This window comes from Triturus cristatus, chromosome 1_2 (genome assembly GCF_964204655.1).
Source record: "Triturus cristatus chromosome 1_2, aTriCri1.1, whole genome shotgun sequence".
Classification (NCBI taxonomy): domain Eukaryota; kingdom Metazoa; phylum Chordata; class Amphibia; order Caudata; family Salamandridae; genus Triturus; species Triturus cristatus.
Genome location: NC_140580.1, coordinates 1,002,546,625 through 1,002,568,961, shown reverse-complemented (window position 1 = coordinate 1,002,568,961; position 22,337 = coordinate 1,002,546,625). Strand labels below are relative to the sequence as shown.

Genomic DNA, 22,337 nt, shown 5'->3' with positions numbered 1-22,337 from the left:
AAAGGCCAGAAAGTGACCGCAACCCACTAAAATGTATCTTGGATCTCCAAGTACAACTCTCCGTGGAGAGCAAGCACGTGGGTAAGTCAACAGGCGAAAGAGAATGTAAATCTAGTCAAAAGAATAAAGTGGAGACCAGAACATACAGCACCAGTTATCGCCTGGCTAAGCAAACAGGAGCCTGTGGAAACTTGACGCAGCAGGACTCGGCCCTCCAGTGATGGGAGAAGTCCATGGAGGACTTCAGATCTCTCCTGAAGGGAGAAAGAATCAAGCCCAACACGATACAACCCTGTGGTGGCCAGAGAGTCCCAAATCAATATAATAAAGCCATTATTGTTGCATGAAGCGCCCTCCTCAGAGCAAGGCGGTCTCACAAAAACTTTCAATAAATACAGCAGCGGAGATCAACCGTAAGACAAGAGACTAATCCTTAAGAAAACAGCCTGGGAACATAAGGAGGAAATGAACCAAAAGGAATGAACAATCATATTTCAGGTGCTGAAAGACCGAAACCATGCATGCTTCAAGGAGCATGTGAATAAACTAAAGAGCCGTTAGGAATCAAAGGAGAATGGGGTCTCAGACGTTGCTTGGGTCTGGCATATAACCGAGTTCTACATCGACAATCTGGTAGCCCTGTAGGCCACCAGTCACTCTGGGGCAAAGGTCGATAAGCAAATATCCACCATTGATGTTTCTACTGGGGAGCCAGCCACCTGGCCAATATATAGGGCTAGCTCCGGGGATAATCTATCTTCACAACCAAGTGAGGCCCTTTATGCAGTAGCCGAACAAACAAGCAGCAGGAAGGTTGAAAGCATCATCACCCATTCACGCATTAGAGAAAGGATGGGGCTCCCAGTCCTAATGGTTTACGTGTGTTCCTGTTTAAATGTGCCCATGAGAACTGGACAAGGATGCTGACTCCACTTTCCAACAGTGTGTTGCAAACCGTGATAGCCCCTGAACTCTGGAGAGGGTCTATCATCTGCCCCATGAACAACAAGCATTTGCAATGCAATAGATCTCGCAATTGTGAGATTTTGAGCTATTGGCATTGTTAATGACAATGCCTTTTATTTATGTGTTTTAAAAAACCTGCAATAATAAAAGGCATTGTCATTTGCAATACCAATAGGTCAAAGTTTCTAAAATGCGCGACCTATTGCATTGCAAATGCTTGTTTAGCTATCTGATTTACTAAACGGGGCCACTGTTCTTTTGGTGCCCTGCTCTATTTTCTGTCCCAGTCCAACAGTGTACTGCACCCATGGGGCTCTACACCTTTATTAAATGTGAAATTTAAATATTAACCCAAAAGCAAGGCTGAATACAAAGTAGAGGCCCGAGTCACCCAGAATGTTTTGGATTCAGGACGTTGCCAGACAAGTTATTACCAGTGGAACAGTCTTTCAGAGGCACCAGCCTTTCGTAAAATGTCTTTAACCTGACACACGACTAACCTTGCCCCCAACCCTACCAGTCTTACAGATGTTCGTATTTTGCTGCAGAACAATACATTAAAGAGGGTGTTGCGACAAGCCTATATAATGTTCCTGGGTTGGAAGGGATAGAGCAGAGAATGGAAAGAAGCAGTCAGCAGCAAGAGGTAAAGCCCATCATTTGATGCGAGCGGGTGCTTCCCCTCTGCTCCCCCGTCCCATGCGCTGCAGCTTCACACGAGGTGTCCTTGGGGAAGCGGTCTCTGGCAGGACTTGCTGGCTCCTGGGGCCCTCACATGTCTGTTCCTCTGAATCACCGCTTTTCTGTAACAGTATCGGGTGTGTGCGTGCACGTGTGAGCGTGCAGGGTCACTGGGGTTTTAGCAACCACCGTACTGTACCCTAAGAACAGCAACTGTACCCTACAAATCTTGTCACTATTGAGGAAAGCAATGAGAGGGGAAGACACGGACAAAGCTGCGTGACTACAAAGGAAATAGTACACGCCTGTGTAACAACGAAGTAAAGGGGCCAGTAGTCATAGGAGGTTACAAATTACTTCATGGCCGTACTAAGGCGGGACTAAAAAGCCTATCATGGAATCACACGCCAGCATTTATGAAGGACAAAGATAGAAGCCAATCAAAAATATGGCAGGAGAGTGGGGGCAGCTTGTCTCCCATACTCGACTACTGCATGCCTCGCAGAGAGAGCAGCGCATGCGCGCTGCCGCTGAAGCAAGACCTTAAAAGGGGGACCGGTCACTGGCCTCAAATTGCCACCTAATTGCGCTTCTTGAAGTACAGTCCAAAGCATATGCATGTACGCTGCCGGAGCAACTAGAGGTGTGGGTTCAAGAGCAACAGGTTTTACAGTTTTTTTTCAAACCGGCATCAGAGCAGGGGCGTCAACCGTGGACAACATCCACAATTATCTTTCCTGAGGTACCAAGCTGTTAAAAACAACACAGTACTGCTCTTTTGCTGCTTCGCTGACTATAATGCGGCATTTTACAGGGTAGATATGGCAACCCTAAGGAGGAAGCTAGATGCATGGGGCATACCCCCTATCCTTGTAAGAGCCTTAATTTCACTGTACTCGTGGACATGGGTCAGAGTGAAAACTGGGCCTTGTTCGGTCACCCGCAAAATCGTAACAAATCGAAGGCCTAAAACAGGGGTGTGTCCTGGCCCCCCTGCTGTTTAATTTGTACACAGCCAGTTTAGTGAAAACCTTGGAGCCCGCCTGCCTGGCCCCGCCCAAGCAGGAAACACCAAGCTACAAATAATCCAATATGCAGACGACATAGTGATTATGGATCGCACTAAAACCGTTCTACAGCGGGCAATGAATGCTCTGAAGACATTCAGTCAGGCTAACCATCTCCAGGTACACCAGGAGAAAACAAAAGTCCTTATATTCAGAAGATTCAGAAAAAAAAACATCTCCTGGCGCCTACGTTGCAAATATCATCAGCACAGCAAGGCAGTATAATTATCCCAGAGTGTAGTTTAGTGAAAATAGCACAGCAGTGGCACAGGTAAATGCAATTTAAAAAAACAAGGTGTCACAATCACGTATGGGATTGGCCAACTGAATCGGCGACTAAGCAGTGCATTGGCGGTTCCAATACTATCGGTAATGAAGGTGGCATTCCTCCCAGCCTTATAGTATGGCCAGTCTGCATACCTGGGGGCCCTAGACTCAGACCTGGAACAATCCCATTGTCGAGCATACATGAATATTTTCCAACAACCACAATACATTTGTCGCTCTAGGCTAAGGCTGCAATTGGGCCTTGTGATACAAACACTACACTGCCCAGCTGCCATGCTGAAATATTACAACAGGACTAGGTAAGGCCTACATACAATCCCTAAACGGCCACTTAAAATTCACCTTCAAAACTCCAGGCAATCCTTGGCACACCCAAGTACAAAATGCTATGAAGTCTCTCCCGATTGAAGACACAGCCCTCCAGGCATGGGATGTTCAAGTCATCATCTGAAAAAAAGTTATCAATCGGCAATTAAAGGCGACCTTAGGAGACTTAACTCAGACTATTAACTCTATTCAATTTGCCATTGGCTCAGACTTTATTTAATGTCTCCTAGCTTGCTGGGAAACCACAACCGTACTTACTGGAAGCCATATACGCAGAAACCGGTCGGCAGATATTATGCATGCGCTTGTTAGCTCTGCCAATAAAAGATTTTAATTCTGCTTGGGCTCGCCGTAGAGACAAAAGGGATTGCAGGTTATGTACCTAATCACATGTATCATGGTTACACTTGTTATGCTGCTGCTCTTCTCTAGACCATCAGAAGAGACAATTAATCAGACCAGTATGCCTGGCCATAGGGGTGCGAACTTGCTTGGAAGCATCTTCTATCTGTTTAAATCACTCTGCTCCCTGAGCACTGGCGAGATGTGCAAAATGTATTACACTTAGGTAGCAGCTTTCGTCGCCAACTGTAACCGACTATGTGGAAGAACAAAACTTAACAAAAATCCATGCAGCCCGAGCAGTGTTAATTGAATATTTCAAACTAAGGCATCGGTGCACTGATTAGATGCTCAGAGGCCGGCAAGTCAATGCCATTTGATCTATCTGCTCTGTAATGCATTAATTGACTACTTTTAAAAATGCACATATCACTTAACTGTCCTGTAATGCGTAGGCTGCTCATTTTTAAATTGCACACAGCTTTTTGTACAAACATTTGATTTTATCTGGTTGTAATGGTTTTTATGAACTAAACAAGTTTACAATGTCAATGTTAATGTTCGGTCTGGTAGATACTCTAACAGCAGATTCCTCACCTTGTGAATACGTGCAAGTGCCAGATTTGACCCGAAGAATTTTCTCAGCATTGCTACCACGCCCCATCAGGTGAGGTCGTGCAGCTCTGTCGACTAATTAACCCCAAATTGATGCCAGATATAAGTACCTGCCCTGCGCACTGTTAGTTTCCCTCTTGATTGTCTGCAGTCTGAAGCAGAGCGTACAATCCGAACAGGTATGACAATGTGCAGATATTAAATTTAAGACCTTTGCACAGAGGGAGAAGAGAGCCCATTCTGCAGAATGGAGAGGTGGGAGAGTGGTGAGGAATCCGCAGATAGAGTATCCAACGGAAAGCACATTACCGAAGTTAAGTAAACTTGTTCTGATGGATACTTCTAACCACAGCTTTCTCACCTGGTGAATAGATACTAAAGCAGAGCCTCACAAGGTGGAGGATTTAATGACTCTTGCCAGACTGAATGAATGGAATGAGAGAGGTGGGAATCTCTTTCTGGGTCTCGAACTCTAACACCCCGTGAAGGGAGTCAGAACACTCGAAGCTGGATTCTCTGTGAGCAGGGATGACAGCGTCTCTTGTCAGTGCGTCAGGCCGGGACATGGGCTCCTCTAAAGTCGAGGTCTCCTCCTACTTGCTTGGGCAAGGGAAGGTATATTTATACCCGGTAGGTGCCTTGGAACGTTAGCATTGACAAAGTCGGGCAGTGGAAGACCTCAGGAATGAACCCTTAAGGAATAGAGATTCAAGCATAATAAATGAGAAATCAATAATCCTGTGCTAGGGGAACTCCCAAGAGCTTAAGGGTCTGGTTTCTAAGACCTCGTTGTGACGTTGGGGTGGACAGATGTAGGTGACCATGCCTGTATTTAGATAGTATGGCTAATGCCTAAATAAGGACCGTGATCTTATGCCTATATAAGGACATATATCAGGAAAACCTATATACGGACACCTAAAGCGGAATACAACACTGGGTGCATGTATCAATAAATCCATCACTGGAATCAGGGTGGGCTTATTAATATGAGATGTTAGATACCAAACGTTTTTAGTTTTAGTGAAGCCATCATGTAGCTGAGGAGCTCGTAAACAGCAGGGTTCAGCACATGTACTCAAAATCGCTTCCCTGTCCTCTTGCAATATCTCTTAAGAATCCACTTAGACATCACAGGGGAATATCTGTTCATTTAGATATGTCCACACATGTAAAATAGTGTACCCTGCCTTAGGGCTGTAAGACCTGTTTTAGGGGTGACTTACCTATATTGCATGCAGTGTCTGCAGGCATGGCACACAGGAGGTGTGCTGTGTCCCGTCTTCACTTTTCACTGTAGCACGGCATGCAGCCAGCAATTGGTACTGAGGGCTCTCTCAGGGTGGCGCAATACATGCTGCAGCCCTTAGAGATCCTCTTTAGCCTCCTTGCCCTAGGTACCAGGGGTACCATTTACTGAATATGCTACTTACCAGTATGCCTCTGTTCTTGGCATGTAGGGCTGCTGACATTCATATCTGTGCATAGATCGCCGCCTAGTGTTAAGTCCGGATGTTTGCACGTTGTTGCCCTGGAAGAGTCTTCGAAGTATCACGAGATAGGTGACTCCTCCCCTGGACCACAGTGCGCATGGGCATCCTCTCCATCCTTAGATTGTTTTTCGTCATTGTGGCAGTGATGGAGTAGATACAGTAAGTGATGACCATGCTATACAGTAAGTCTGAGAGCTGCAGCTGCCACAGGCGCCGGGGAGGAGGGTGGGCGATATGAATGTCAGCAGCCCTACATGCAAAGAACAGATGCATACTGGTAAGTAGCATATTCAGTTCGAGGCATGTGGGCTGCTGAATTCATATCTGTGCATAGAATACATAGCAGTACCTCCTATTAGCGGCGGCTACCAGTGCCAGCTGCAGCAGTCTGAAAAAGAGTTTTGAGAACAGCCTGTCCTACAGCTGCCTGCTGTTTTGAGTGTACATCTACACAGTAGTGTTTGGTAAATGTATGTATAGTGGACCATGTGGCTGCTCTACATATTTCCTGTAAAGGAATGTTTCCCAGAAAAGCCATGGACGCCCCTAACTTTCGTGTTGAGTGGGCTCGTGGGGGAATCGTTAATGTGCGTTTAGCTTTTTGATAGCAAATTTGAATACATTTAACGATCCATCTGGCTATACCTGCTTTAGAAATGGCGTTGCCCTTGTGTTGTGGAGAGAAGGCAACGAAAAGTTGTTTTGTCTTCCTAAAGTTTTTAGTTCTGTCAATATAGTACATGAGGGCCCTCTTTACATCTAGTGTATGGAGCATTCTCTCAGCGACATTTCGTGGATTTTGAAAGAAAACAGGCAGTTCAATGGTTTGATTCATGTGGAACTGCGATATGACTTTAGGCATGAATTTGGGGTTGGTACGTAGTACGACCCTGTTTGTGTGAACCTGTATGAATGGCTCTTGAATGGTTAGTGCCTGGAGTTCACTAACTCTTCTTAACGAAGTGATCGCTACTAGGAAAGCTACTTTCCAGGTGAGGAATTGAACCTCACATGAGTGGAGAGGTTCGAAGGGTGGACCCATCAGTCTGGTGAGGACCAAGTTGAGGTTCCACACCGGTGATGGTGGGTGTCTTAGGGGAATTACTCGTTTAAGTCCCTCCAAGAAGGCTTTGATGGCAGGCACTCTGAATAAAGAGAGGTGCTGCCTGTTTTGGAGATAGGCTGCCATTGCGGTTAAATGGATACGGATTGAGGTGTATGCCAGATTGCATCGGTATAGGTGTAAGAGGTAACAGATTATGTTTTGAATGGATGCGTCTAGCGGGTTAATGTCATTGTTGTTGCAGTAAATGACAAACCTCTTCCATTTAGCCGCATAGCAGGCTCTGGTAGTGGGTCTCCTGGCCTCCTTGATGATCTCCATACAGTCAGGTGACAGGTTTAGGTAGCCAAACTCTAAGACTTCAGGAGCCAGATTGCCAGGTTCAGCTGTTGCGGATCTGGGTGCTGAATTTCGCCATGGTTCTGCTTTAAAAGTGCGGGCTTGATCCGCAGCCTTTGATGCGGCACCACGGAAAGTTCTAGAAAGGTGGTGTACCATGGTTGGCGCGCCCATGTGGGAGCAACTAGGATGAGTGTCAGTGAGTGCTGTCGCAGTTTGCGTGCCACCAGCGGTATTAACGGCACTGGGGGAAAAGCGTACGCAAATCTGCCGGACCAGTTCATCCATATCGCATTGCCCTGCGACTGTGGATGTGGGAACCTGGCGGCAAAGCTTTGGCATTTTGCGTTTTCGTTTGTGGCGAATAGGTCTACCTCTGGATGACTCCACTGTTGGAAGTACGGTTGGAGAACGGACGGATGTAGTTCCCATTCGTGCATCTGGTGGCTGTGTCTGCTGAGCAGATCCGCCATCTGGTTGTCCTTGCCGGGGAGGTGTTCCGCCATGAGGAATATGTTCCTCTGAATGGCCCACTTCCACATGCTCTGAGCCAGATGAGACAACTGTGGAGAGTGTGTTCCTCCCTGCTTCTGTATGTAGTACATGGCAGTCATGTTGTCCGTCCGGATCAACACGACTTTGTTGCACAAGTGTACTTTGAATGCCTTCATGGCTAGGAAGATTGCCATCAGTTCCAGAAGGTTGATGTGCATCTTCTTTTGTTGTGTCGTCCATAGTCCCTGCACTGTGTAATGGACTACATAAGCTCCCCATCCCTGGAGAGAGGCGTCCGCCGTCAGTATTATTTGTGGAACAGGCTCTTGGAACGGTCGGCCCTTGCAAAGGTTTTGTGGATTCCACCAATGCAGAGAGTCGTATGCCCGACCGCTCACCAACACTAGGTCCTTTAAGTGTCCGTGAGCCTGATTCCATTGACGTGCCAAGCACTCCTGAAGCGGGCGCATATGTAGTCTCGCGTGCGGGACTATGAAAATGCAGGAGGCCATCATGCCTATCAACTGCATGAACACTCGCGCAGGAAGGGAGTGTTGAGGTTTGAACTTTGAGATCAGCAGTTGCATGCTGTTGATCCTCACTAAATTTGGCTGAGCTGTGGCTGCCAGAGTGTTTATGGTCGCGCCCAGGTACTGTTGTACGTGTGCGGGTTGGAGATGTGATTTTGGGTAATTTAGTGAGAATCCTAGACTGTGAAGAAGGTGGATGGTGAGGGACATGTGGCTGGCGCATTGCTGGGCTGACTTTGCTTGAACAAGCCAGTCGTCCAGGTATGGGTAGACGTGAATGTGTTGTCTCCGTAGATGTGCAGCCACTGTAGCTAGGCACTTGGTGAAAACCCTGGGTGCTGTTGTCACACCGAAGGGGAGGACTTTGAATTGATAGTGCTGTCCCTGAATAGTGAACCTGAGATATTTCCTGTGGGATGGGTGTATGGGTATGTGGAAGTACGCATCCTTGAGGTCTAGTGTGACTAGGAAGTCTCCCTGGCTGAGCAGCGGGAGAACCTGCTGCAGGGTGAGCATATGGAAATGCTCTGAGAGAATGTAGTGGTTGAGGGGTCTCAGGTCTAGTATAGGTCTGAGCGACCCATCCTTTTTTGGGATTAAGAAGTACAGAGAGTACACCCCTGTCCCCTGCTGGTTGACGGGCACGACCTCTATTGCACCTTTTTGCAGCATACTTAGCACTTCCTGCTGCAATAATGCTAAGTGCTCTACGGACATAGAACGGTGCTTTGGCGGTATGTTGGATGGAGTGGAGGTTAATTCGAGACAGTAACCGTGCTGGATAATGTCCCTGACCCACCTGTCTGTGGTGATGGTTTTCCACGTGGACAGGAACCGCTGGAGTCTCCCCCCGACAGGTGTTATGTGGTCGGGGGGAAGGGAGAGGACGTCACTGTTTGTTTTTGGGTGAGGACCTGGTGTTGCCGTAACCACGTCCTCTGCCCTTGGTGCTGGAGCCACGATATCCACCTCTGTTGGTTTTATCGTAGGTACTCTGTGTGCCCCCTTTAGTTTATTGCTGCTGTGACCCCTGGCCTCTAGCTGCTCCTCTATTCCCGGGGCGACGAAAGGAGCCACTACGAAATTGCTGCGTCTGCAGAGCCCCAAATGACTTCGCAGTGTCAGAGTCTTTTTTTATTTTTTCTAAGGTAGTGTCAACTTCGGGGCCGAATAAGTAGTCGGGGTTGACTGGCTGATTCAGGATGTTGTTTTGAATCTCTGGTTTGAATCCTGAGATTCTTAACCAAGCGTGTCGTCGTAACATGACGCTGGTGTTAATTGCCCTTGCTGCTGTGTCGGCAGCATCCAGTGCGCACTTAATGGATGCGTTGGTAAGGAGTGGTCCCTCTCTGATGAGGAGCTCCGCTGCCTCTTTGTATTCATCTGGCAGATGCTGGAGTAGCGATTCTAGCGTGTCGTAGTGTGAACGATCATAGCGGGCCAGGAGGGCCTGTGTATTGGCAATGCGCCAGATGTTTGCTGCTTGAGCTGCAATTCTTTTGCCTGAGGTCTCCAGCACCTTGGACTCCTTGTCTGGGGGAGGGGCATCACCTGTTGTTTGCGAATGGGCTCGTTTGCGAGCGTTAGCAACTACCATGGAGTCCAGAGGTAACTGACCCCTAATGTACATAGGATCTCCGGGCGCAGGCTTGTACTTTTTTTCAATCCTGGGGTTGAGCACCCGTGCCCTGGTTGTTTCTTTGAAAATGTCCTTTGCAGGTTTGAGAACACCTTTCAACATGGGCAAAGTTTTGACAGTTCTCTCGGAGGAGGCGAAAGTGTCCACTAAGAAGTCTTCCTCAACAGTGTCAGAGTGGAGTTGTACTCCATGATTGGCGGCAGCACGTTCTATGAGGGCATTAAAGGCAGCAGTGTCCTCTGTGGGAGATGTTTTGGCGCTGTAAAGCTGCGTGTCCTGGGTATCTGGCGCGGCACCCTGGTCTGTAGGGTCATCCCATGCCTGATCTGGGTCCTGCTGCTCATCAGGATCGACATCCCCAGGGTAGGTGGTATCATCACCCATGTAGTCCTCCACTGCGTCCGTTTCGGAAGGCTTAGGAGAAAAGGACTGGGGATCCTGATAGGAGGTTTGCAAGCGTTCATACAGAACCGGTTCCGACTCTGCTGGCTATTTGTGCTTTAGAGGTATTCTGTAGGAGTCCAAGCCCTTCTCTGGCGTGATCTTCCGTTTGCGGAGCATCAGTCTACCAGTGTCGGCGTAGATGAATTGTGGCTGTGAAGGCTCAGAATGTGTGTGTCCAGTAGATGGGGACTGTGTCTGGCGGACACGTGTTCGGATCTCGAACATCTTCGGCACCGTGGATGGCAGCAAACCAAAAGTGATGTTGGTTGGCGCCGAGGGTGCTTTTGGAGCCTTGTTCGTGTCGGGGCCCGACGTGGATCGGAGGGCTGCCCGTTCCCTGATGCGTTGCAACGACGCCGCGACTTGTCGCACTGAGAACGCCGAAGGTTCTTTGGTGCCGGTCGGTACCGTGGAGGTAGGCGTCGACTGCTTTGGAGCCACAGGGTCATCGATCTGAAGACAGGTATCAACGGTCGTTGGAGTTGATGACTTGGCGTGTGCCGCCGTCTTCGATGTGGACTCGGATGGAGCGGCCATTTTTACTTTGGTGGTCGGGGCCGACTGCTTCGGTGCCAGGGGCCGAGGCGCTTTTGTGGGACCGAGGGCCTTCTTTTTCGGGTCGGTACCGATATCCGCTGCAGCGAGTTCGGCGCCGAAATCCCTTTTAGTGCGTTCGGAGCCGACGGCCTTTGCTGGCGTCGAAGGAGTGGAGGTCTTCGAGGGCTTCGAGCCGATCACGGTCAGTTTCACTTTTGGTTTCGGTGGAACTGGTGCGACGATTGGTTTCGGTTTCGTTGAAGGGAATCCAGTCGTCTTTGGTAATAATGGCTCATGTGGGATGTTCGAGGCCGGGCCCGAAGGCGGGGCCGAAGAACTTTTGGATTGATCTCGGGTAAGGCCCGGAGGTGATCCCTCGACCTGAGCTGTAGAATGACGCACTTAGACGGCCTCCGTATCGACGGGTGGGCCTGGCTCTTCGCTAGAGCTATCTTCTTCGGCCCCAAAGGCCTCATCGTAGTCTCCTACCTCGTCGACGGCTTCTTCCCTGTGAAAAAGCACTTCATCGTCTTCTTCCGATCGGGAATCGTGTTCGGAAGCGGGGCTGGAGTGTACTTCTTCCACGCTCTCTACATCCTCGTCCTCGGTGCTGAAGATGTTGGCCGGGGCAGGCGCCGATTGCTGCGCTTCTAATCTCGCTGCCCGTCGATTCCGGAGAGTCTTCTTCGATCGGAATCGGGCACAGGCCATACATTTCGATTCGTCGTGATCCGGTGAGAGACATTTGTTGCATACCGGGTGGACGTCGATGTGTGGGTATTTGGCGTGGCATACAGGACACCGTTTGAATGGGGTCCTCGATTCCATCGTCGATGTAAGTTCGATGTTCGGATCCAATCGGATCCGAAAGGCTGGAAGAAGTTTCTAAACTAATCAAGAAAGCAGTCGATACCGAACGGGAACAGTACCGACGAAAACTAAAGGCCATTTGGCCTTGAACTAAATTTTCCTAACTTAAGCTAAGATAAGCACATCCGAACCCAATGGCGGAAAAAAACCAATCTAAGGATGGAGAGGATGCCCATGCGCACTGTGGTCCAGGGGAGGAGTCACCTATCTCGTGATACTTCGAAGACTCTTCCAGGACAACAACGTGCAAACATCCGGACCCAACACTAGGCGGCGATCTATGCACAGATATGAATTCAGCAGCCCACATGCCTCGAACTAGTGAGGTACAAGGGGTGCTAAAGTTATTGCCAATTGGGGGAACAATAGTACAGTTTTAGGTAGAGATCTGGTACTGGGGACCTAAATAGCAGGAACCCAGTGTACTTCTGTCAAAATTGTATGAGATACCAGACAAAAAGCTGGGGTGATCATGTCAAAAAGGGGCGCTTTCCTACAAATAGCCCACAACTTCAATGGACTGATGTGAAGTCGGGTCTCGGATGACCGCCTCAAGCCAACAATGAATCTCTGTCACCACTGTCTGCTTTGGACAAGGTAGGAAGCGGGGTCTGCGACGGGTCCAATTATGATTCAGCAGCTAGCACTGCAGGTCTTTTGCAATGTCCTTAAAACCTGTATGTAATCAGACAGGTTCCCTTGGTCTTGAGCCCACTGAAACGTCAGATTCTACGGCACAGCCCACATGTGCCATCTGGCGTAGTCGACAAGAAGGATGCAAGAGGTCTAGTCTCAGATCCATTCTAACTTTAACTCAGGACTGAGACTAAAACATCAGTATCATAGCCCTAATGTCATGAACTTATTAAACCAGAAAAAAGGCTCAAAACTATACAATATCCCACATGGCTCAGATGTATGGGAGCTTCTGTGAAGGAGTCATGTGTGACTTCAGCATATTGATTGAGAACTCCAAAGATGTTAGAAGGTTTGCTTGCATCAGAAGGTGGTGTACGACTGATTTTGGTGAGGCAACCTTTAACGGCCAGTCGTCGAGGTAAGGAGAGACTGGTGTCCTCAACCTCTGAAGATGTGCTCCAGCCACTGCCATTACTTTTGTGAACACCCCAAGGGCACTGGTAAGACCGAAGGGAAGCACGAAAATCTGAAAATGATCCTGACACACTTTGAACTGTAGGTAATGGCTGTGGGGTTGCAGGATGGGAAGGTGAAATAGGCATCCTGCAAGTTCAACGCTACCATCCAGTTTCTGGATTCAGAGCAAATAGAGCTTGGGCCAATGTGAGCATCCTGAATAAGTCCTTTTTCAGGAAGAAATTGAGAGGGCGAAGATCTTAAATAAGGCGAAAGCCTCTGCCCTTCTTGAGCAGCGGGAAATAACAGGAGTAACATCCAGTCTTTATTTCCAATGCCAGGTCCCTCTCTATGTCTCCATTGTCCAAAAGAGCCTGAACCTCCTACCACAAAATAGACAAATGGCCCTCCAACATCCACTCGGACGTTGGTGGAATGTGTGCCAGAATGAAGAGGCATGACAGGGCATATCCTTGCTGGAATGTCCGAAGCATCCATTTGTTGGATGAAACGCTCTGCCACCAGTAGAGTTAATACCTTATCCTGCCTTCAAAGGGATGGCCATGTATCACCCAGTTAATAAGTACAACAGAACACAAGAATCGATAGGGACCAAGGGTAGTAAGTATTTTCAGGAACAAAGGTCTCGACAGTCAATGAATAGATAACAATGCTCTGGAGAAAAGAATAATGTCCAGGAGTAATCTAAAATGGATATGTAGTACACTTAAAAAAAACATATATATGTGTGGAAGATTAACCCCACTGGGGTAATCCTCAACGGGTGTTGACAACATGAAAACAAACAGGCATGAGACATTAAATAACCATAAGTTGTATCCATAATGGGGTCACTTATTTACTTCAAGGTGAACACTACTTCACCCAGAAGCATATACACATAATTGAAGGGTCAGAGTGTTTAAGGTTGACAACGCTTCGATCCGTGATTAATGCAGGATCATCAGGACTTCAAAATACATGCTGTTCTGCTCGATTTTCCCGGCCTTCTTGTGAGGAACAATGATGGAATGTGACTTCAGTCTCTTATCATTCAAGTCTAAGGGTTAGAGTAGTGAATGGAGCCTATTTACTAGGCACTTCGACATGATCCTGTGTTCTTCCCCATAGATCAGGGCTTGCACACATATCCTAGGGGATAGATTTGTTAGTATTAGGGATAACCTGTCCTGTAGTGAGGGTATTTCATGGAGCCGTGCTGAATTCAGGCCTGATAGGCCTCAAACGGGAGAGACTCCATCTTTCTTTCTGCTCCGGCAGCTTGAGATGCTTCTAGGTTAAGGGTGGTGTTTTAGTTATGAGGTGTTATTCGCTTGGAGAGAACCGGTTCAGGCCAGCCCTTATCGAAGGATTGTATTTTTCTTCATGCCGAAGACACTACATCAGGCCGGCCGGCTGGGAACGTGTCCTTGGTACGGGGAGGTACAAGAATTTGGTGGGCGGCAGGTTACGGGCCGGAATTTTCCATGAGGAAATGCACCTCTATATTAGTGAAAGTCTGAGGCAGATACGGTGCACTTACTTCAGTCCGTAGGCGGCATCTAGCCGTTAGAAGTAAAGCTACTACTTATTCCAGGGAAGACAGATGACAAACTTGAAGGCGGAGAAAAACCGAGAGACAGATACTCTTCTAGCAGAATAGCCAGAGAGGAGAGAGAGGAGCCGATGAGGAAGAGGTCCCAGTGACTCGGAGAAGGGAGAAGGGAACAGATCCGTGACTGCGGAGGTGTGACTTCCAGGCGAGCCGAGGCACAGACGAGAAGGGAACCTAGATGACCATTGAGTGCAGGCTACACACGACTAAGGTGATGTCGACCCCTTTCTTATTAGAGTGTACAACCTAATCTTTCACTTTTCCTTGCAGGTTATGTGTTACATAGTAATGTTATGTGATTGCGTATGTAATGAGTAATAAAGTACCCAGTTTGTAGTGAATCAACATGTGCTGCGTGTTCTTGTATAAGAGGGTAGCCTATTCTTCTAGTCAGCTGTGACTTGACATGAACAGATGTTAACCCTGATCAGGTAAGTGGTAACTGAATAAGGGAGAGAGGAGCCCCTCGAACCAGAGAACGGGTTGTGCTCAAACTGGCAGTTCTTGTGTGATCTGATAAATAGTAAAACTGATTCCCTTGTTGTATGTTATGGTAATCATAGGATGAACTTGTGCTGAGGCTGCCGTCTGGGTAGGAAGTCCTGGGTCCGTCTGGGACCGCGAGGCTGAGGCTGCCGTCTGGGTAGGAAGTCCTGGGTCCGTCTGGGACCGCGAGGCTGAGGCTGCCGTCTGGGTAGGAAGTCCTGGGTCCGTCTGGGATCGCGAGGCCGCCACTTGTATTATAAGAGGTCTATATATATATATAACCACAAGTACCAGCAAGCCTTCGTGCGAAGGCCACGCCCACTGAGGCAGGGTATTTGAAAGACAGGAGTTGCCGCCAAAACTGCTCTGCTGCTTCACTCGAGTCCTATGCCCCTGATGAAGTATATCACGAAACGCGTCGGGTTGGACCTTTGACTTGTGAACCGAGTTATCTACAGGCTGCAGCTCTCTATAAATAAACGAATTTGGCAATCTACTTACCAGTGGTGCGATGTCTTCCTCAGCAGGCAACTTGTGAGGTGTTTGAAGTTAAGCGGCTGGCCTGAGCCGCGGAAGACGTTCCGATGCTGTTCCAGCATTCCTGTTGGTCCGTTAACCGGCGGACTGACGTATGGCACTGGTGCCGTTTTCCAAGAGATCCACAGCTGTGACATGAACAATAACCTTGGGCCACGATCCACTGGGATTTGAATCTTTAAATTTTCGAGTCAGCAGCAGGCAACTCACCTGAGAAATACGGCGGAACCACAAGTACCAGCAAGCCTTCGTGCGAAGGCCACGCCCACTGAGGCAGGGTATTTGAAAGACCGGAGTTGCCGCCAAAACTGCTCTGCTGCTTCACTCGAGTCCTATGCCCCTGATGAAGTATATCACGAAACGCGTCGGGTTGGACCTTTGACTTGTGAACCGAGTTATCTACAGGCTGCAGCTCTCTATGAATAAACGAATTTGGCAATCTACTTACCAGTGGTGCGATGTCTTCCTCAGCAGGCAACTTGTGAGGTGTTTGAAGTTAAGCGGCTGGCCTGAGCCGCGGAAGACGTTCCGATGCTGTTCCAGCATTCCTGTTGGTCCGTTAACCGGCGGACTGACGTATGGCACTGGTGCCGTTTTCCAAGAGATCCACAGCTGTGACATGAACAATAACCTTGGGCCACGATCCACTGGGATTTGAATCTTTAAATTTTCGAGTCAGCAGCAGGCAACTCACCTGAGAAATACGGCGGAACCACAAGTACCAGCAAGCCTTCGTGCGAAGGCCACGCCCACTGAGGCAGGGTATTTGAAAGACAGGAGTTGCCGCCAAAACTGCTCTGCTGCTTCACTCGAGTCCTATGCCCCTGATGAAGTATATCACGAAACGCGTCGGGTTGGACCTTTGACTTGTGAACCGAGTTATCTACAGGCTGCAGCTCTCTATGAATAAACGAATTTGGCAATCTACTTACCAGTGGTGCGATGTCTTCCTCAGCAGGCAACTTGTGAGGTGTTTGATATATATATATAGATATATATATATATATATATATATATATATATATATAGTAGGAATTCCCTGTCCTTAGGTGGTATATATCTGTGGTTACTTGTTGTGAATAGGCCCTAGGGAGAGGGTAACGTTCTGGCTGGGTTGGAGAGGCTCTGATGAGCGGGTTCTATCTGATCCGAAAACCCAAGCAGAACATTTGGCGTCACGAACCGTTTTCGAAACCTGTGTGCGTCGTGTTGTCTCGTGTTTGCTTTCGGCGTGTGCATGGTTTTGTTTGTATATTCTTTGTGGTATACTTGTGTGTCTAGCTTTTCTTCTTCTTTCTTTTCTTTTTCTTTCTTTTCTTCTTTCTTTTTCACGATGTTTTCTAGAAAGTCAAAATCTACTTTTAAGTTGCCCGTTGATATTCCCGGATGGGATTCAACGCCTTATGAAGCCTTAGCCCGTGAGTGGGCTGATTCTACTGGTTTGAGTGAGAATTGGAATTCTTCTTTGGAGCTGGCGGAGCCGGCTAATGTGATTACTTGTTTACAAAAGGCACCTGTCTCGAAGGGTGAGGAGATTCCCATTTTGGGGCGCAGAGGTTGGATTGTTCTGTCTGCGTACAGGATTCTGCATGAGAGGTTGTTGAAGCTACAGATATCTCTTAAGGATGTGGAAGCGCACTTTGTTGAGATTCAGAATTCTCATACTTTGTTGCGGTGTCAAAATAAGTTGCTTGCTGACAAACTTGAGACGTACCAAACTATTGCCGAGAGGGCGGCTGTGCGAATTGCTCGTTATAAATACAAGAATCGGCGTGGTCGGGTTTCGACGCGAAAGGTGCGTCTGGTCGTGGCGAAAGCCGGACTGGATTGGAATCCTGATGAATGGGATGGTAATATCTGGAACTCGAGTAATTCTCCTTCCTCGGGTGAGGAGTCTGCCAAGCGCGAGTCCTCTCGCTCCGGCCGTGCTTGTAAATCTGCTTCTTGCGCCTCTGATGGTGCACCCCGTGATTGCGCTCGTCCTTCGAGCGGGGTCGATGCTTCTTCCACTGATTGTTCCTCTACGTGTACTGGTCGAGCTCCTTGTGATGCTCATCCCGCGGTCTCGGCGCATCCAGTTTTTCGTCGGAAGTTGCAGCAGTCTCCCGCTGCTCCGCAGGGTATTTCTTTAGACTCTTTAGAGGACTTTACTCGACAAGAAATTAGTGATATTTTGCAGCGATTTCGGCAGCGAGCTGGTGAGACCTTGCTCACATGGATGGTGCGCCTTTATGAAATGGGCGCTGCTGGCATTATGTTAGATAATGGCGATTGTTTGAAGTTTTGTTCCTTGAGTTCGGATTCTACTGTACAGGATCATTTTCGTAACTATAATGGTGGTGGTCAAATTTCTTTACTTCAATTGGCGACTGAGGGTTGTAATCAAAAGTATCCTACTGAGTCTGATTGGCCTGTGAATGACAAACCGTGGTATACTTTGCGCGACGCTGCACAACGTCTCAAAGAGGAGGTGATGAAAACGGCAATTTTTCTGGGTACTGCTGACAGGTTGCTTGATGGTTTGTTGACATCTTCTGTGCGGAATCGTATCATTCGTTCTTCCCCTGTTGCCTATAAGCAGGTCATGATGACTTTATTGATTAATCAGACTGGTAACGTGTTATCTACGGTACTGGAATCGGTACGCCAACTCGGTGAGTTGGGTGAGTGGTTTAAACGTGAACGTCAGTCCCGGCCTGACACTCGTACTCCTGGTGACAATAAACTTACTAGACGTGATATCTTTTCTGGTCTTCTGGCCGATGGTGTGCGGAGGGAGGACATTGACGGTGAGACTACTGCTCGTTTGTGGGAGTTGTTTCGCAAACGTGGCTTGGATCGGAAGGAGGGTGCCCGGCGTGTTCGGACGACTGAGTGTGATCGTGGTGGTTCTGATGGTAGCGGTGATGACGACCGCCGTGGGCGCTCTGTTCGTCGTGATGATCGACGTTATGTACGTGATATGTCCCCCCGTCGAGAGAGCGACAGAGAGAGAGAGGAGGAAAGAGAAAGGGGGAGAAATGATTATGTTTACAGCAGACGTAGAGATGATAGGGATCAATCCCCTGAGTTGAGGAGGAGAGAGGATCGTCATAGTTTGGCCGATCGAAACCAGCAGTGCAATGCAGAAGACACAAATCCATTTCGTACTGGGAATGGATATGAACAGGAGGTACCGATACCTAAGAAACGTGAGAGTCTTTATCCTGATTTATCCTGGTACACAGAATGCAGTAAGCATGACTAGGAAATAGGTCAAGCTCCAGTACACAGATGGGCTCACAGAGATAATAGACTCTATGTAGATATTGATATTTATTGGAGACATCGTAATATCCAAAGGGCCCGAGCATTGGTAGATACAGGAGCGGAGGCCACTCTTATTCATGGAAAATCAAAGAAGTTTACAGGTCAGCCTTTTACAATTACCGGATTGGGTGGAAAGGAAACTCCTGCCGTTCAAACTTTACTTGAAATGAGAATAGGTAGAATCCCTAGAAAAGAATACTCTGTACTAGTGGTGCCACTCTTGGAATTCATAATTGGAATTGATATTTTGAAAGGAATGACTTTGCATTTAGATGATGGATGTTACCAATTTGGAACTACGCATTATATATCGTCCAGGCCTATACGGGTTGGTCTTTTAAGAATGCCCCCCATAAAAGTTCCTCAGGCGACAAAAGTGGTTTGTCAGAAGCAGTATCGTATTCCAGGTGGTCATGAGGAGATTAGTACCACTATTCAGGAGTTGGTGGATGCAGGTGTTATAACCCCAGTTACTTCTGCTTGGAATAATCCTGTTTGGCCTGTACGTAAGAGTGATAATTCTTGGCGTATGACTGTTGATTATCGAGAATTGAACAAACACACACCTTCTTTGACCGTTGCAGTACCGGATGTTATTACTCTAATTGAAAGAATCCAAAAACATCCAGGTACATGGTATGCGTCCATTGATATTGCTAATGCTTTCTTTTCGATTCCGATTGCCCCTGAGTGTCAGGAACAGTTCAGTTTTACGTGGAATGGGCGTCAGATGACGTTTAGAAGTCTTCCTCAGGGCTATGTGCATAGTCCTACGATATGTCACCGGCTGGTGGCAGAGCATTTGGCTGAGGTACCGGTTCATCCACAAATTCAGATGTGTCATTATATTGATGATGTTTTGATCCAAGGCGAAACACAAGAGGAAGTTCAGACCCAATTGGACAGAGTCATTGAGTGCCTGCGTGAGAAAGGTTGGGAAATCAATCCGGATAAATTACAAGGCCCGTCCCAGGCTGTAAAATTTTTGGGTATTAATTGGCATGAAGGGCACCGTGAAGTGATCCCTCAGGTTAAACAGAAAATCCTTGATTTTGCAGTTCCGAGGAATAGGAAAGAAGCCCAAAGCTTCATTGGTTTGTTTGGTTTTTGGCGTCAGCATATTCCTCATTTGAGTCAAATATTGGCCCCCTTGTACCGTGTCACTCGTAAAAAGAATGCATTTGAATGGGATAAACCACAGCAAGATGCGTTCAACCTAGCAAAAGAGGCAATTCAGCATGCTTTGGATTTATGGCCCGTACGTGATGGTGAGGTGGATTTGAATGTGTCTGTACAGGGCCTTTATGCGAATTGGAGTTTGTGGCAGAAGCAAGGCAGGAGTAGAGTGCCGTTGGGTTTCTGGACCAAAAAGTTACCTGATGCTGGTGAGCGTTATACACCTTTTGAGAAACAGTTACTTGCATGTTATTGGGCTCTGGTGGATACCGAGCAACTGACTTTGGGACATGATATAGTTTTGCGACCTGAAATTCCTATCATGCAGTGGGTTATGAGTTCGCCGAAAACTCACCGAATTGGACATGCTCAAGAGGCGAGTGTGATTAAATGGAAATGGTATATACAAGACCGGGCACGTGTGGGACAAAAAGGAGTTGCATCTTTACATGAGCAGGTGGCGCGAGCGCCATCGACTGAGACTGAGAGTGAATGTTCCGTACCTTTAGTACAGGAGTCTCCTGTCAAGTGGGGTAGACCTTTTGATGATTTGTCCGCAGAGGACAGAAACCATGTCTGGTTTACGGATGGTTCAGCAAGGTTCATAGGGACGAAACGGCACTGGAAAGCGGTGTCCTATAATCCGATCACACAAAAACTGCTGAGCACAACTGGTGAAGGTAAGAGCAGTCAATTTGCTGAACTTTATGCTGTTTATCAAGTTCTGAAACAAGAGTTACCTGGCACATGTCATATTTTCACCGATTCTTGGTCTACTGCCAATGGACTGGCAGTTTGGTTACCGACTTGGCATTCCCATAATTGGAAATTGCATTCAAAAGAATTGTGGGGAAAAGAATTATGGCAGGAGATTTGGGAGATGCTCCCACAGAGTACTGTTACAATCTTCCATGTGGATGCTCACACCCCGATAGATTCTCTTGACAAATTTTTTCATAACATTGCAGATGAGAAATCTAAAATTGCTGAGGCAGTGGTGGACAGGCAAGATTCTGATATTGCGGGATTGGCGAAATGGGCCCACCAGAAGGCAGGACATTTTGGAGAGAAAGCCACTAGCAGGTGGGCTGCTGATCGAGGAATTTATATTCCCCTAGATTTAATCAAAAATGTTATTTTACATTGTCCCATTTGTCAGCATATCAGACAGCGCAAAGTGCCCCAAATTGTTAAAGGTCATTTACATCGCGGGAAACTGCCCGCTCAAATTTGGCAGATTGATTACATCGGTCCACTTCCCATGAGTAGGAATTGTCAATATGTTTGCACTATTGTTGATACATACAGTGGCTTGTTGGTAGCCCTTCCCTGTAAGCAAGCTACCCAATTGAATACCATTAAAACATTGGAATTGATTATGATGTATTATGGTGTGCCATTCCAAATTCAATCTGATAATGCATCCCATTTTCGTGGAAGATTGGTACAGGAATTCTGTGTGGAAAACAATATTGACTGGGTATTTCATATCCCATATTATCCGGAGGCCTCGGGTCTTGTGGAGAGATTGAATGGTCTGCTGAAGGAGCAACTGCGTAAATTGACAGATGACAAGTATAAGAATTGGCGAGACTTTTTGCCCCAAGCGCTATTAATTTTGAATAATCGTCCTTTTCTAAATGCTGAATCTCCACTTATGCGTTTGTTTCCTCCGAATGTTAATGCTCAGCCAAATGAAATCAGAGAGACTGTGATGTACTGGGAAATTACTCCCGGAGCTTTGGCTCCATGTAGAGCGACCCCAGGGTCGGCAGGTTTAGACTTGCATGCCATGGATGACACCGTTATAAAAGGTAAAGATCGGGTCATCATCGCGACCGGTGTTGGTGTTCATATACCACCCGGGAATTTTGGATTAATCGCCCCTAGATCGGGGCTGGCTGTAAAAGGCATTCAGGTGCTTGGAGGGATCATTGACAGTGATTATCAGGGAGAGATTAAGGTGCTCCTGCTAAATAGCAGTGAGGCTGACTTACTGATACATCAAACTGACCGAGTGGCTCAATTACTCATAATGCCTGTCTTCAGTGGTAGGATGGTAAAAGGCACTGCCCCAACTTTGCTAACTGTACGAGGCCAGAAAGGTTTTGGCTCCACAGATAACCCTGGGGCCAGGGTTTGGGTGCAGTCGCCTAAGAATCCCCCTGAACAAGCAGAGGTCATCGCCACCGGTCATGACAATACCATTCTAGTTATGAGACCAGGGAAAGATAGCTGGGAAGCGGTCCCGGCTGACAAATGTTACTTACGAGAATGAATAATGGCTGTATTTGATTCTCTTTCAGATCATTCTTTGGACTGTTGCTGCAGGATGTGTCGGCGTCTGACTATTTTCGGATTGGTTCGACGAGAGAGGAGGGATCCCGTCAACCTGGGATGAGTTACGCACCCGAGTGTCGCGT

At 47.6% G+C, this 22,337-nt stretch overlaps 1 protein-coding gene across 2 annotated transcripts in view; it reads right to left on the bottom strand.

Annotated features, from left to right (window-relative positions):
* The window catches only part of NELFB (negative elongation factor complex member B), a 229,629-nt gene that overhangs the window by 155,456 nt on the left and 51,836 nt on the right, over positions 1–22,337 (bottom strand). Inside the window, exon 3 of one of the 2 annotated variants that reach the window (XM_085611446.1) lies at positions 3,345–3,449. The exons of the other annotated variant lie outside the window; for it this stretch is intronic. The gene's annotated coding sequence lies outside the window, so the exon portion shown is untranslated. The remainder of the gene's footprint in view (positions 1–3,344; positions 3,450–22,337) is intronic. 2 annotated transcript variants of the gene reach the window in all.